At 36.2% G+C, this 12,992-nt stretch overlaps 1 protein-coding gene across 1 annotated transcript in view; it reads left to right on the top strand.

Moving 5' to 3' along the window:
* The first annotated feature begins 1,901 nt into the window (after window positions 1–1,901).
* Window positions 1,902–12,992, top strand: part of LOC131986961 (uncharacterized) — a 133,380-nt gene continuing 122,289 nt past the window's right edge. Inside the window, exon 1 of the mRNA XM_059352101.1 lies at window positions 1,902–2,130. The gene's annotated coding sequence lies outside the window, so the exon portion shown is untranslated. The remainder of the gene's footprint in view (window positions 2,131–12,992) is intronic.

The following is a 12,992-nucleotide window of genomic DNA, read 5'->3' as shown; positions in this document are numbered from 1 at the left end:
AAACTATTTGAATATTATTGGAAAATGGAACCTTGTAGCCACTTTAAAACTCCTAAAGATAGGTAGGCTAAATAGACTTCCAGATGAGATGAGTCAGGGTGGAAATCCAGAGTGAATTGTGTTACTGACCAGGTGTAGGCCTATCGCATAATGGGGCGGAGCTCCCCTAAAAGGGGGCGGAGCTCCCCTAAAAGGCGTCCGATCGGAAACAGTGCAATGTCACAACACGTCCTACGTAAATAATGATATTTTGAAAAATGAATTAAAAAATCTTCAAAATCGAGGATGCACACCTTCGTACCATGCTCAAGACACATAATAAATCTGAGGTCAGAGAGATATGAACTAGACACACACACACACACACACACACAGACGCTTCTTGCTTTTATAGATAGATATTAAATCTCTAAATCTCTTCTTCTAAGGGAGACGGTATATCATTTGAAACATTTGTTTTGTGGTTTATGTGGCCTTGGTTGCAGATGTATACCATGTCACAATAACATCTTCAGTTTGAATCAAACAAATGACTTGCATCCCCTTGTTTCCTGTCAGCCTTTACTGTCCCTTTTCAAAGAAAGGCAAGATCTCAAAAAGTTGCTTATTGACTTTGGACTCAAAACCTGTCTGGTTGTTGGACCTCTTGTTGTGCCTGGTCTACTGGTTTTGCTCTGTCCCTAGATCGAAGCAATCAAACATTTTATTACAGTGGGTGGGGATGATGTCCAAGAGTGCAAAAACAAGATCTTGGTTGTTGTGGTTATCCCTAATATAACACGACTGAATAATATGCCACAACTGGAATAATGTGTTAATGGCAATGAGTAAATACATTTAAATGATATCAGCTTCATGATTTATCATGGTTGGCATTCAGTTTCCGCTACACCAATGTTTACTGCTCCAAAGTCCATTGCTTGTGTTATTCTATATGTCTTTTTTATATTAGGGCTGCACAATTCATCTAAATCCCTTGAAGGCAAAATATATGTCAAAAATACCATTCAGATTTAAGTAGTGTGTTGCTGAAAGCTGTCATGGCTGACAAATCATATTATACAGATGTAAAAAAGCATTTTTTATTGGTAGAGATCCTTACGAAAAAATCACACTGGTGTCATTTTAATATATTTTTCAAATAAATTGAGAATAATGGTGCAAAATGGTGATTGCTTCCAATATCGTGAGTCATATTGCAATTGCTATATCAGTCAAATTACTATTTTTATAAGCTCAACAAACCTTATGTAAAGGTCAAAACCAACAATGAATGTACCAACTAACAAGTGCAATTCTGTGTGTGTGTGTGTGTGTTCTTGTACTTCCTACATAGTGAGGACCAGGACACGTTTTTAACCAACAGAGTGAGGACATTTTGGCCGGTCCTCACTTCTTTAAAGGCTTTTTTGAGATTTCAGACTTTGTTTTAAGGGTCAAAGGTTACATGATGATGATAATTAACTGAAACTGTATTGTGTGGTTACAAAACTAACTAAAATTATAGTGAAAATGTCCTTCGTTTTCGTCTTTGTCAACTCTTTTCATACATAATGAAGATGGATCAGACAAAGGAAATAAAGGCAAAATTTACTGTGACCTCTTTTAATCTCCCACCCAACAAATACCCCATTACAAAAAACTAAAACTAATAAAATCTAAAGCATTTAAAAAAAAAAACCTAAAAAAAAACTAGCAAACTCACTCTAAAAACCGATAAAAAAATCCAAAACTATTATAACCTTGCAAGGGAATTCACTATTCAAATGAGGACCCTCACAAAGATAGAAGTACAAGAACGTGTGTGTGTGTGTGCGTGTGTGTGTGTGTGTGTGTGTGTGTGTGTGTCTGATGCATCTTCTTCCTCTGTGCCATTGAGCTCCATTGTTGTATTAAAACACCAGTTGACATGTTTCTTTCATTACTTTGAACAAACATCTCTCACATTGTTTTTTAACATTCAACATCATTTTAAATGTCCTTGTCTGTAATAATGATGACCTTATAAAGTAATAAGTCCTTATAAAACATGTTTCCTCTGTCAGCAGGCTTTGTGTGGAGAGTTGGATACTGGGCGAGAGAGCAGAGAACAACACCGAAAGCTACTGCGCTGCTGTGGGCACACCAACTGTGAGTTACCATTGACTTCCTGTTAAACTCATGATACACTATAAGATTGTATATGTTTGTAAATAAGGGTCATTATCAAAGCTGTATGCCATGTTCAAGTGATTCAGCAGCAACATATCTGGCACAGCTAATGGGTTTCTTCACCAGTCTGACTTCAGTTAAGAGCACACAATCAGATGTAATTCATGCCATGAGCACGTTGCCATGCCAGAGTACACACTCACGATCACCCTGCTGCAGCGCACGCAAACCAACAATCAGTTTAATCACTTCAGTATATATTCGTAAATATGCTCAGTTATGGCAGGAACTTCAATTCAGATTTTTTTTTTTTTTAATGGTTGATGATTCACTCCACATGCAAACACTGTTTGCCTCTTTGGTTTAAATCAGGGGTCTCAAACTCAAATTAACTGGGGGCAGCTGGAGGTAGTATTAAAATTACTAGAAAAAGACACAAAATGACAGAAAAAAGCTAAATTACTTGAAAAAGAAACAAAATGACCTAAAAAAGACACTAAAAAAAAGACACAAAATGACCAAAAAAGACACAAAATGACCAAAAAAGACACAAAATGACAAAAAAAAATAGATTACTTAAAAAAGAGACAAAATGACCAAAAAAGACACAGAATTACCAAAAAAAAAAGACACAGAATTACCAAAAAAACACAGAATTATCAAAAAAGACACAAAATAATTAAAAAACAGACACAAAATCACTAAAAAAGACACAAAATTACCAAAAAAAGACAAAGAATTGCCAAAAAAAGACACAAAATAATTAAAAAAAACAGACACAAAATTACAAAAAAGAGACAAAATGACAGAAAAAAACTAGATTACTTAAAAAAGAGACAAAATGACCAAAAAAGACACAGAATTAGGCTATCAAAAAATACACAAAATTATTAAAGAAAGACACAAAATGACCCAAAAGACACATAATTACCAAAAAAAGACACTAAATTATTAAAAAGACACACAATTACCAAAAAAAGACACAGAATTGCCAAAAAAGACACAGAATGACCAAAAAAGACACAAAATAATTAAAAAGCAGACACAAAATCACTAAAAAAGACACAAAATTACCAAAAAAAGACAAGAATTGCCAAAAAAGACACAAAATAATTTAAAAAACAGACACAAAATAAAAAAAAGACACAAAATTACTAAAAAAAGACACAAAATTATTAAAAAATAGACACAAAATTATTAAAAAAGACACAAAATGATTAAACAAGACACAAAATTACCAAAACAAGTAATTAAAGAGACCTTCCACACACAACACGGTAAAGTGCCATTCATATAAAAGGTGGGGGCCACAAAATATCGTCATGAGGGCCACAATTGGCCCGCAGGCCGCGAGTTTGAGACCCATGCTTTAAATGAATGTGACCTAACACATATGAAATATGTAACAGATTGGAGAGACCGTCTCTTTACTCAGAGAACCAAGTTTACAACGTAACCGTACGATCTCTATCGTCTCAAGACGATCTCTCCGATCCGTTACATATTTCATATATAAGAGGTAGCTTGAGAAATAGTCTCTTTACTCAGAGAACTAAGGTTACAACGTAACCATATGTTCCTATCGTTTCGAGACGATCTCTCCAGCTACCTCGTACGTATGAAATATGTAACAAATCGGAGAGATCGTCTCTTCACTCAGAGAACCAAGGTTACAACATAACCGTACATTCTTCCCTCTTAAACACTCAGTAAGGTCGCGTTTGTTGCTGAGTAAACCTAATTTAATATGCACCAATCAGTGCAGGTTTGGTAGAAGAGAGTCTTAGCTCTTACACTATTACTCAGACAACATAATGAAGTGTTCATGTTGCTGTGATGAGTATCACTGAGTGGCGTGCTGTGATGATGCAGCAGCTAACAGTGATGTCTCAATATGTGCTCTGTTTAGAACTGCACAAAAACAGATAAGACAGAGAACTATTGATTGAATCCACAACAATGTATTATGACTTTAACTAGTGGGTTTTAACACTGTGATATGGTTATTAGGAGGGCTGGATAGTGCACGAGAAATGGTTTTGCCTGAATTGTCTTGTTGTTTGTTGTTGTTGTTGCCCATTCCCACCTCCACCTGAGTCCTTCCTGAGACAACGATATTAGAAATTAGGTGGAAATTGCTGTCTTGGAGCATTTTAATATTACTGCTCGTCCCTATGGTTCAGATGGAAATAAGCCGAAGGACTTTAATGTCCTCTGCTCTTCCATGTTTGCAACTAATTGCAAATTGATTTGGAGAGCTGAAAAAGTTGTTGTGTGTCTTTTCTGCTTCTGAATTGAAAATGAGTCACATTTTTTTCCTTTATCTCAGGGCTTAATGAAAACCTCTTTTCTCAGTTTTTTTTTTCTTCTTTTAATTTATTTATGAGGTTGGATTGTGGTTCTCTTTGTAAGTTGCAGGTGTTTGTGCTTTCATGTAGTGAAGAGTGGAGTAACTACTCCTGAAGTTTTCTTTATCAGAAGTCAGCGTAGAGGTCTCCAGGGGTCCACTTGGTTCCTAGTAATTGAGACTCAAGTCTTGGATCTGCAGGCCTAAAATCCGTGCGTCAGTATGTCTAATATCTGGATAATTTGCTTCCACGTCAGAATCCCTGCAGGAGAAAAAAGTGTTTTGATCAGGAGCACCATGCCGCCCTTTGGCTTTATTGTTCTGTCCCTATTTTGGTCTTTTTAGCATTTTAAATGGGGTCAAACTGTCTTTTCAATTACTTTTTTTTAATAAATCAATAATAAAATGTTTATAGACAAAACACATCAACAACACTGGAAATGTTTCATTCAGTTCCATATTGATTGATTGATTGATTTAAGTTCATTTGGAATATGAAAACAAAATAATAAAAAAAAGAATCAGAGACAATGAATTTAACATGACATGTAGAATATATATTCGAAAAGGAGTGAGAAGAAGTAAAACTTATAAACTCCCACTTCTTCTCCTTAAATATGACTAGTTAAAATCCTTGTCTAAACATGTCTTGTATTACAAAACATAAATATGATTTACCTTTACGCTGTAATTATACATACATACATACATACACACGCCCACATACATACGAAAGGAAAAGATACAACAACACAAAATGACATGTGCTGTTGTAAAAACTTTTTTTTAACACAATATATAATGAAGACACTATTATTTGGCATGATTTAGAAATGGTTTCTGCTCTTAAGTTGTTGTTGTTTTTTTTTTTTTTTTTAAATAGTCAGCAATTGACTCAATGTTATAAATTGCTTGTATGATGTATAACAACGTAAAATATTTTTTTACTAAAGTTTTATGTTTGAGAAAGAAGCTCTCAAGGCACATTTTCTGAGTGGTGAGAAATCAGTGCACAGTCCACATAAAAAGGTTTATTTTCATTCCAGCTCAAACAATGACTATATTACCAATACCAACTCCTTGATGTTTTTTTTTATTACAATTAAAGAACAAAGAAAAAAGTTAATAGACAAAAGGAAGTGTGTCTGGTGTGCATTTTAGATTGGAAAAAAAGAGACAAAAAGGAAGTTGGTCAGGTTTGGCTTGGCTTCAGGTCTATTTAAGATTTTATTTTTTCTATTTAAGAAGAGTGAAACCTTGAACCAACCAGTTCCTCTACATCCACCAGTATGTAGCAGTGGTAAAGTCCTGGTTATCTCCACAGGATCAACTGGATTAAATACTTTTCCCTCAAGGGAATCTGGTCAGTCACAGTGTTGAGAGACGAGTGTTACATGGCCACTTTTGATGCAACACAGTGGGAATTTAGTCACTGAAACACTACAGGCCTAAAGTTTGGAAGTAAGATCATATTTGTACGTTCGTGTTTTTAGTTTCTTTTTCATGTTTTATATGTCTTTTTGTAATTTCTTTGTGTTTTTTATGTGTGTTTTTTTGTAATTTTTGTATGTTTTTTGTATTTTTATTATGTTTTTGGTGTGTTTGGAGTGTGTTTGTATGTGTTTTTTGTAATTTTGTGTGTGATTTTGGTTTGTTTTTCGTATTTTATGTGTTTTCTGTGTGTTTTTTGGAATTTCTTTGTGTTTCTTATATGTGTTTTTTGTCATTTTTGTGTGTTTTTTTTGTATTTTTATTATATTTTTGGTGTGTTTTCAGTGTGTCTGTATGTGTTTTTTGTAATTGTGTGTGTGTTTTTGGTTTGTTTTTCATGTTTTATGTGTTTTACATGTGTTTTTTTAATCATTTTTGGGTGTTTTTTTTTGTGTTCAAAATGATGATCCAGTAAGTCAAAATGAAAAAAATAATCAGCTCATACAGGTGACTTGTATCAAAAACAATGACACCAACACGTCATGGTAAAGATGTTTAAGTGGTTTATACAGGCAGAATGAAAAGGAGTCCAAAACCGACAAAATAGCCCCAAACTCCAAAGGGTTAAATAATGTGAATGCTTGGACTTCTAAGGGTTAAACTCTGTGAATGTCCTCATATAGTGAAGGGGGCCGAAGACAAAATAAGAGCAAAGACAATGGGGGATCTGTACACACATGGCGGCCTCTAGCTGATTGCCAGAGGAGGTCTGGTTATACTGAACCGTTTGTCTTTTCCTCCACACAGACCAGACTAATCGCACCGCCAGCCTCCATGTCCTCTCAGCCCCTAAGTGTCCCCGCTCCCCACCCAAAACCTCCAGCACGATTCCCCACCAAGGATTGTTTTACGCTTAATTTTGTTAGACTTAATGAGATTTCACTAATTAAATCTCCTCCTGGTTGGAGACCCCCGCCCCCCACCAACTACATTACCCCCCCTTCCCACTTACAATCACTCCAGCCCATGGGGTGATTGCTTGTAGAGCTATTTTAGACAAATAAACTTTTTTTTCCATGAAGAACAGGGACAGTGGGTTGCACAAGGACAGACCTGTGTGTTACTCGCTGGATTTCCAATTTCGCGCCAAGATGCTCCGCTGCACTTGTGATAGCCGATAGATTTTCAAATCTGATTTGGTGTGTAAGGGCAGGAAGTAAGTGTCGAGTACATTGAAATGTCTTTGAGTTGTGGAGATGATGTGCTGATGAGTTAGACAGGAGCTGCTGGGACAGATTAGAGTGCTGCTCATTGTCTCACTGCAAAAAAAGGTGTTTAAAAATAAGATAAAAACACTAAATCTGAAGGGGAATTATCTTGCTGCATGGACAGATGATTTCACTTGACAAAATTTCTTCAATTAAGATTGTTAAATCGAGAAATAGGCATGTTGAACGCTTAAAACAGGAGGCTCAAACTCAAATTACCTGGGGGCCGCTGGAGGCAGTATCAAAATGACCCAAAAAAGACACAAAATTACTAAAAAAGACACAAAATAACAGAAAAAAATCTAAATTAATTAAAAAAGACACAAAATTATTACAAAAAGACACTAAATTATTTAAAAAAAGACACAAAATAACAGAAAAAGACACAAAATTACAAAAAGACACAAAATTACAAAAAACACACAGAATTTCCAAAAGAGACACAAAATTACCAAAAAATACACAAAATTACTCAAAAAGACACAAAATTACTAAAAAAGACACAAAATCATTTAAAAAAAACACAAAATTATTTAAAAAAAGACAAAATTATTTAAAAAAAGACACAAATTAACCCAAAAAAGACACAAAATTACAAAAAAAGACACAAAATTATTAAAAAAGACACAAAATTACAAAAAAGACACAAAATTACAAAAAAAGACACAAAATTATTTTAAAAAAGACACAAAATTACCACAAAAAATATTTAAAGGGTCCTTCCACACACAACACAGTAAAGTGCCATTCATATAAAACTCACATTAAACTTTCATATCAAGGTGGGGGCCATGCAGCAAGATAATTCCCTCAGATTTAGTGTTTTTATCTTGTTTTTTATTAGAGACCCCTTTTTTGCAGTGCAGTTTTGCTGATACTTGTGAATATTTCGGAATATCTCAGAAACCTCTTCACCGCTGTATTATACAGAACAGTAGCCAAAGCTCAAGTGACAGGACTTCACTGACAAAATGCACACATGTTGGAGATCCATGTCCCTAATAATAATCCCTGCATTAGCCGTATGGCAGCGCTAAAAGGGAAGTGGTGAAGGGTGGGCCGGTCGGTTCAAGCAGCGAGGCCTCTGAGGTCATTGTTGACAGCAGCAGCTTGCCCCGCTATTGTGGCGGACCCTCTGGGATGCTCGCTCCGACTATTGTGGGAGCCGGCCTCCCGTTTCCCGTTTGAGCCCTGGACACCCGGTGCCAGCTCCGCCGCTCGGTTCTCCAGCCAAAAAGTCCATTATACCCCTCAGCCCTGTCTCCCTCCCAGGCCTCTGTGCCCATTGTAGCCCAGCTCCCCCATTCCCTGCCTCATTAACACACACACATACATTACAGGACAGAAAACACATACAAACACACTGAAAACACACCAAAAAAAAAAAAAAACAAAAAAATGACAAAAAACACACATATAACATGAAAAACAAACCAAAACACACACATAAAAACACAAAGAAATTACAAAAAACACGCATAAAACATGAAAAACAAACCAAAACACACCAAAAATACAAAAAAATGACAAAAAACACACATAAAACATGAAAAACAAACCAAAACACACACACAATTAGAAAAAACACATACAAACACACTCAAAACACACCAAAAATACAAAAAAAAAACAAAAATGAGAAAAAACACACACATAAAATCACAAAAAACACAAAGAAATAAAAAAAAAACACACATAAAACATGAAAAAACAAACCAAAACACACACAAAATTACAAAAAACACATACAAACACACTGAAAACACACCAAAAATACAAAAAAAACACACAAAAATTTGAAAAAACACACATAAAACCACAAAGAAATTACAAAAAAACACAAGGAAACAAGAGTTTAGATGTATACATTAAGGAACGAAGGAAAAACAAAGTCTGAGCAATAAAATCCTGCTGCCCCCGCGACCCGGCCCCGGACAAGCGGAAGAAAATGGATGAATGGATGGATATTTTGTTGCAAAGTATAGCAATAAAACATTTTTTTTTTTTGGGAAAAATTTGATCTTGCTTCCAAACTGTTGGCCTGTAGTGTACACACACACACACACACACACACACACACACACACACACACACACACACACACACACCTCGTCCGGGCCCAGAAGCCCCAGCGTTGTGGCCCTCGGTGGGTCAGTGGGCAGGGTGCCCGTTTCAGATGGGAGTCCTTCCTTGATGAAGGTCCGGGGCTGATCGGATTTCTGCCACCTGTCATTCAGCTTAGGAGGCAGGAAAGGGGGCAACAGTGGTGGTGGGCGGTGGGAGTGGAGGGGGGGGGGGGAGGGGGGGGGGGGGGGAGTTGGGGGGGGTGATAGGAGAGATGCCATGGTAATCTGGCTCGGAGCCTGCAGCCTGCTGTTGTCTCCAACGGACTCCAAGATTCCTCAAGAAGTCCTTTTAGTTCAGGCGAGGTCCCCGTTTGATCCACTAATAAAGTAATCCAGTTTCACACGTTGTCAAAATCGTTTTTATTTCTAATGTTACACTGTAAAACCCAACTTGTTGTTTATTGTTTATTGTTTATTGAGTGATGCCTTGGCGACTGCTAGTCTTCCTGGGTCCCTAAAAAGACATAGAACATGACAAACAAACAACATAAACAAAAACAGTACATACAAGAAAAACAACTAGAAAATTTCCTCTGGGGAAATTCTGAAAGGGCCACCGGGGCTACTGCCGGTGTGTCTACACTATGATGAATGAAAAAATGACAAAAAACATGTTAAATACACTTTGACGTGTTTTTTTTTAATACCTTTGCTAAAAAAGGGTTTTGTGGACTCCAGAGGGTTAACTACAAAGATTGATTAGGATTTAGAATAATTTAATGGCGGATGTTACAGGAGTAGGATAATGGTACACTGTAAAACCCAACTTGTTGTTTATTGTTTATTGAATGGATCCCCATTAGCTGGCTCCATGGCGACTGCTAGTCTTCCTGGGTCCCTAAAAAGACATAGAACATGACAAACAAATTACATAAACAAAAACAGTACAAGAAAAACAACTAGAAAATTTCCTCTGGGGAAATTCTGAAAGGGCCACGGGGGCTACTGCCGGTGTGTGGATATGATGAGATTCTTCAGAGATTTCAAACTATTAATACTAGTAATGTTATAATACTACATAATATACAAGGAGCACACCTACAACAAGCATTCCTTTTCAAGTATTTGATTATACAGCAACCTTTAACCTCAAGATGTGTGTGTGAAACGTGTATCTGGATGAGTGTGTGCGCTTACGCAAGCACGTGGGTGTGTGTAACAAAAATCACAAACTTGCGGCCCGCGGGCCAATTGTGGCCCTCATGACGATATTTTGTGGCCCCCACCTTGATATGAAAGTTTAATGTGAGTTTTATATGAATGGCACTTTACCGTGTGGAAGGTCCCTTTAATTACTTTTTTTGGGTCATTTTGTCAGTTTTTTTTCATAATTTTGTGTCTTTTTTTGGTCATTTTGTGTCTTTTTTGTGTCATTGTGTGTATTTTTGGGGCCATTTGGTGTCTTTTTTAAGTAATTAAGTGTTTTTTCAATCATTTTGTGTCTTTTTTTTTGGTCATTTTGTGTCTTTTTTGTGTCATTGTGTGTATTTTTGGGGTCATTTGGTGTCTTTTTTAAGTAATTAAGTGTTTTTTCAATCATTTTGTGTCTTTTTTTTTGGTCATTTTGTGTCTTTTTTTAGTCATTTTGTGTCTTTTTTTAGTCATTTTGTGTCTTTTTTGTGTCATTGTGTGTATTTTTGGGGTCATTTGGTGTCTTTTTTAAGTGATTTAGTGTTTTTTCAATCATTTTGTGTCTTTTTTGTTCATTTTGTGTCTTTTTTGTTTATTTGGGGTATTTTTTTTTGGTCATTTTGTGTTTTTTCTATCATTTTGGGTATTTTTTTAGTAATTTTGTGTCTTTTTTGGTCATTTTGTGCGGCCAGCGGCCCCCAGGTAATTTGTAAGTTTGAGACCCCTGCCATAGACTGTATATAACATACAGCTGTAGTCTTCCGTGATGTCACCCACAGGGTTTTAAAGAGCTAAAAAGAAGCTCAAAATAGGTGTCTCATGCAGAGATACACATGTTCGTGCAAAGTGTTCACAACAAAAGCTCGAGGGTTCTTTCCACTAGATCTATTACAAATATGTTAAATCTATTATTTATTAAGAATTAAGGCTCTATTAAGTGTTTTTTTTCTGCTAACATCCTGCTTACTAACACAAAAACAGACAAACTGGACTGAAAAACATAACCTACTTTGCGGGGGTAACACAATAATCTAACCTGCTGTAATTCATCACAGGAATTCATCTCACAAACACAGCATGTTATTACAAATTGGATGCTGGTGTGAGTGCTGGCAGTAAAGTGTTTAGGGCCTCATTTAGCCTTGCTCATGAGGTGAAATTCATTTGCCTTTTCCTCCCGACTCAGAGTTGCAGGTTTAAGCCCCGCCAGGCTTCTGTGCTCATTCTGTGAGATTTTTAGTTAAATCGAGACGTCTGGAAGTTTTATATTAATCACAAGCCTTCATAACTTTTGGGGAATTGAGATCGATGGAGTTTGTTGGTGATAAAAATTGAGAAATGCTGCATCTGCTAAACTTTAAGTATTTTAACTTAACGATGGTAGCAGATGTGAGATTGTGGAGCTGCTGTTTCAGATTCCACACCGGGCAGCAGCTGAACCTGGTGGAGCTGCTCTCGCCTCTTCTGACCAGGTTAATGTCCGCCATCTTTAGCAGAGAACGTGTGAGATGCTACGATGCAATCTGGCCTCGTGTTCAGAGGATTTTCTGAGGTAATGAAATGATTTGAGGCTCTATTTTGGCAACAGAATGGAAAAAATCTGACTTTAATCAAAGTGGAGTTAAAGGCAAACTGGCATGGGTCGACATTAGAGGTCGACCCATATTTGTGTTTTTTTACTTGTATGGGGCCGCTGGAGGCAGTATAAAATGACCAAAAAAGACACAAAATTACTAAAAAAAGACACAAAATTATTAAAAAAAGACACAAAATTATTAAAAAAGACACAGAATTACCAAAAAAGACACAAAATTACTTAAAAAAAACACAAAATTACCAAAAAAAGACACAAAATGATCAAAAAAGACAAAATGACCAAAAGAGGCAGAAAATGACCAAAATAGACAACAAAACAAAATTGAACAAAATTACAAAAAAAGACACCAAATGACCAAAAAAGAGACAAAATGACCAAAAACGACACAAAATTACAAAAAAAGACACAAAATGGTCAAAAAAAAATACATAATTACAAAAAAATACACAAAATTATTTTAAAAAGACACAAATTGACCCAGAAAAGACACAAAATGACCAAAAGACACAAAACAACTAAAAAAAAAGACGCAAAATGACCAAAAATTCACACAAAATTACCAAAAAAAGACACAAAATGACAGAAAAAAACTTAATGACTTAAAAAAGACACTAAATGGTAAAAAAAGACACAAAATTATACCTGTACTATACACCTGTATCAGTCGACCACTTGTTAATATCCCGCCATCTTTAGCATCTTTTCTGAGGCAACAAAATGATTTGAGTCTCTATTTTGGCGACAGAATGGAAAAAAAATCTGCCTGTAATCAAAGTGTAGTAGAAGGTGAACCGTCCTGGTGGACCTCTCCCTGACCTCCATCACCAGAACCCGGGGTCACGCTGATGCTCTCCATGATTATCTCCACCATGTGATCCCACATCTCCTTCCTCTCTACCACACTTGCTAGCCCTGATGCTCTAACCACCACCCTCCAATTC

Source organism: Centropristis striata, chromosome 15 (assembly GCF_030273125.1).
Source record: "Centropristis striata isolate RG_2023a ecotype Rhode Island chromosome 15, C.striata_1.0, whole genome shotgun sequence".
Taxonomy (NCBI): domain Eukaryota; kingdom Metazoa; phylum Chordata; class Actinopteri; order Perciformes; family Serranidae; genus Centropristis; species Centropristis striata.
Note: the sequence above shows the minus strand (reverse complement) of the source record. Positions and strands in the feature narration are given on the sequence as shown.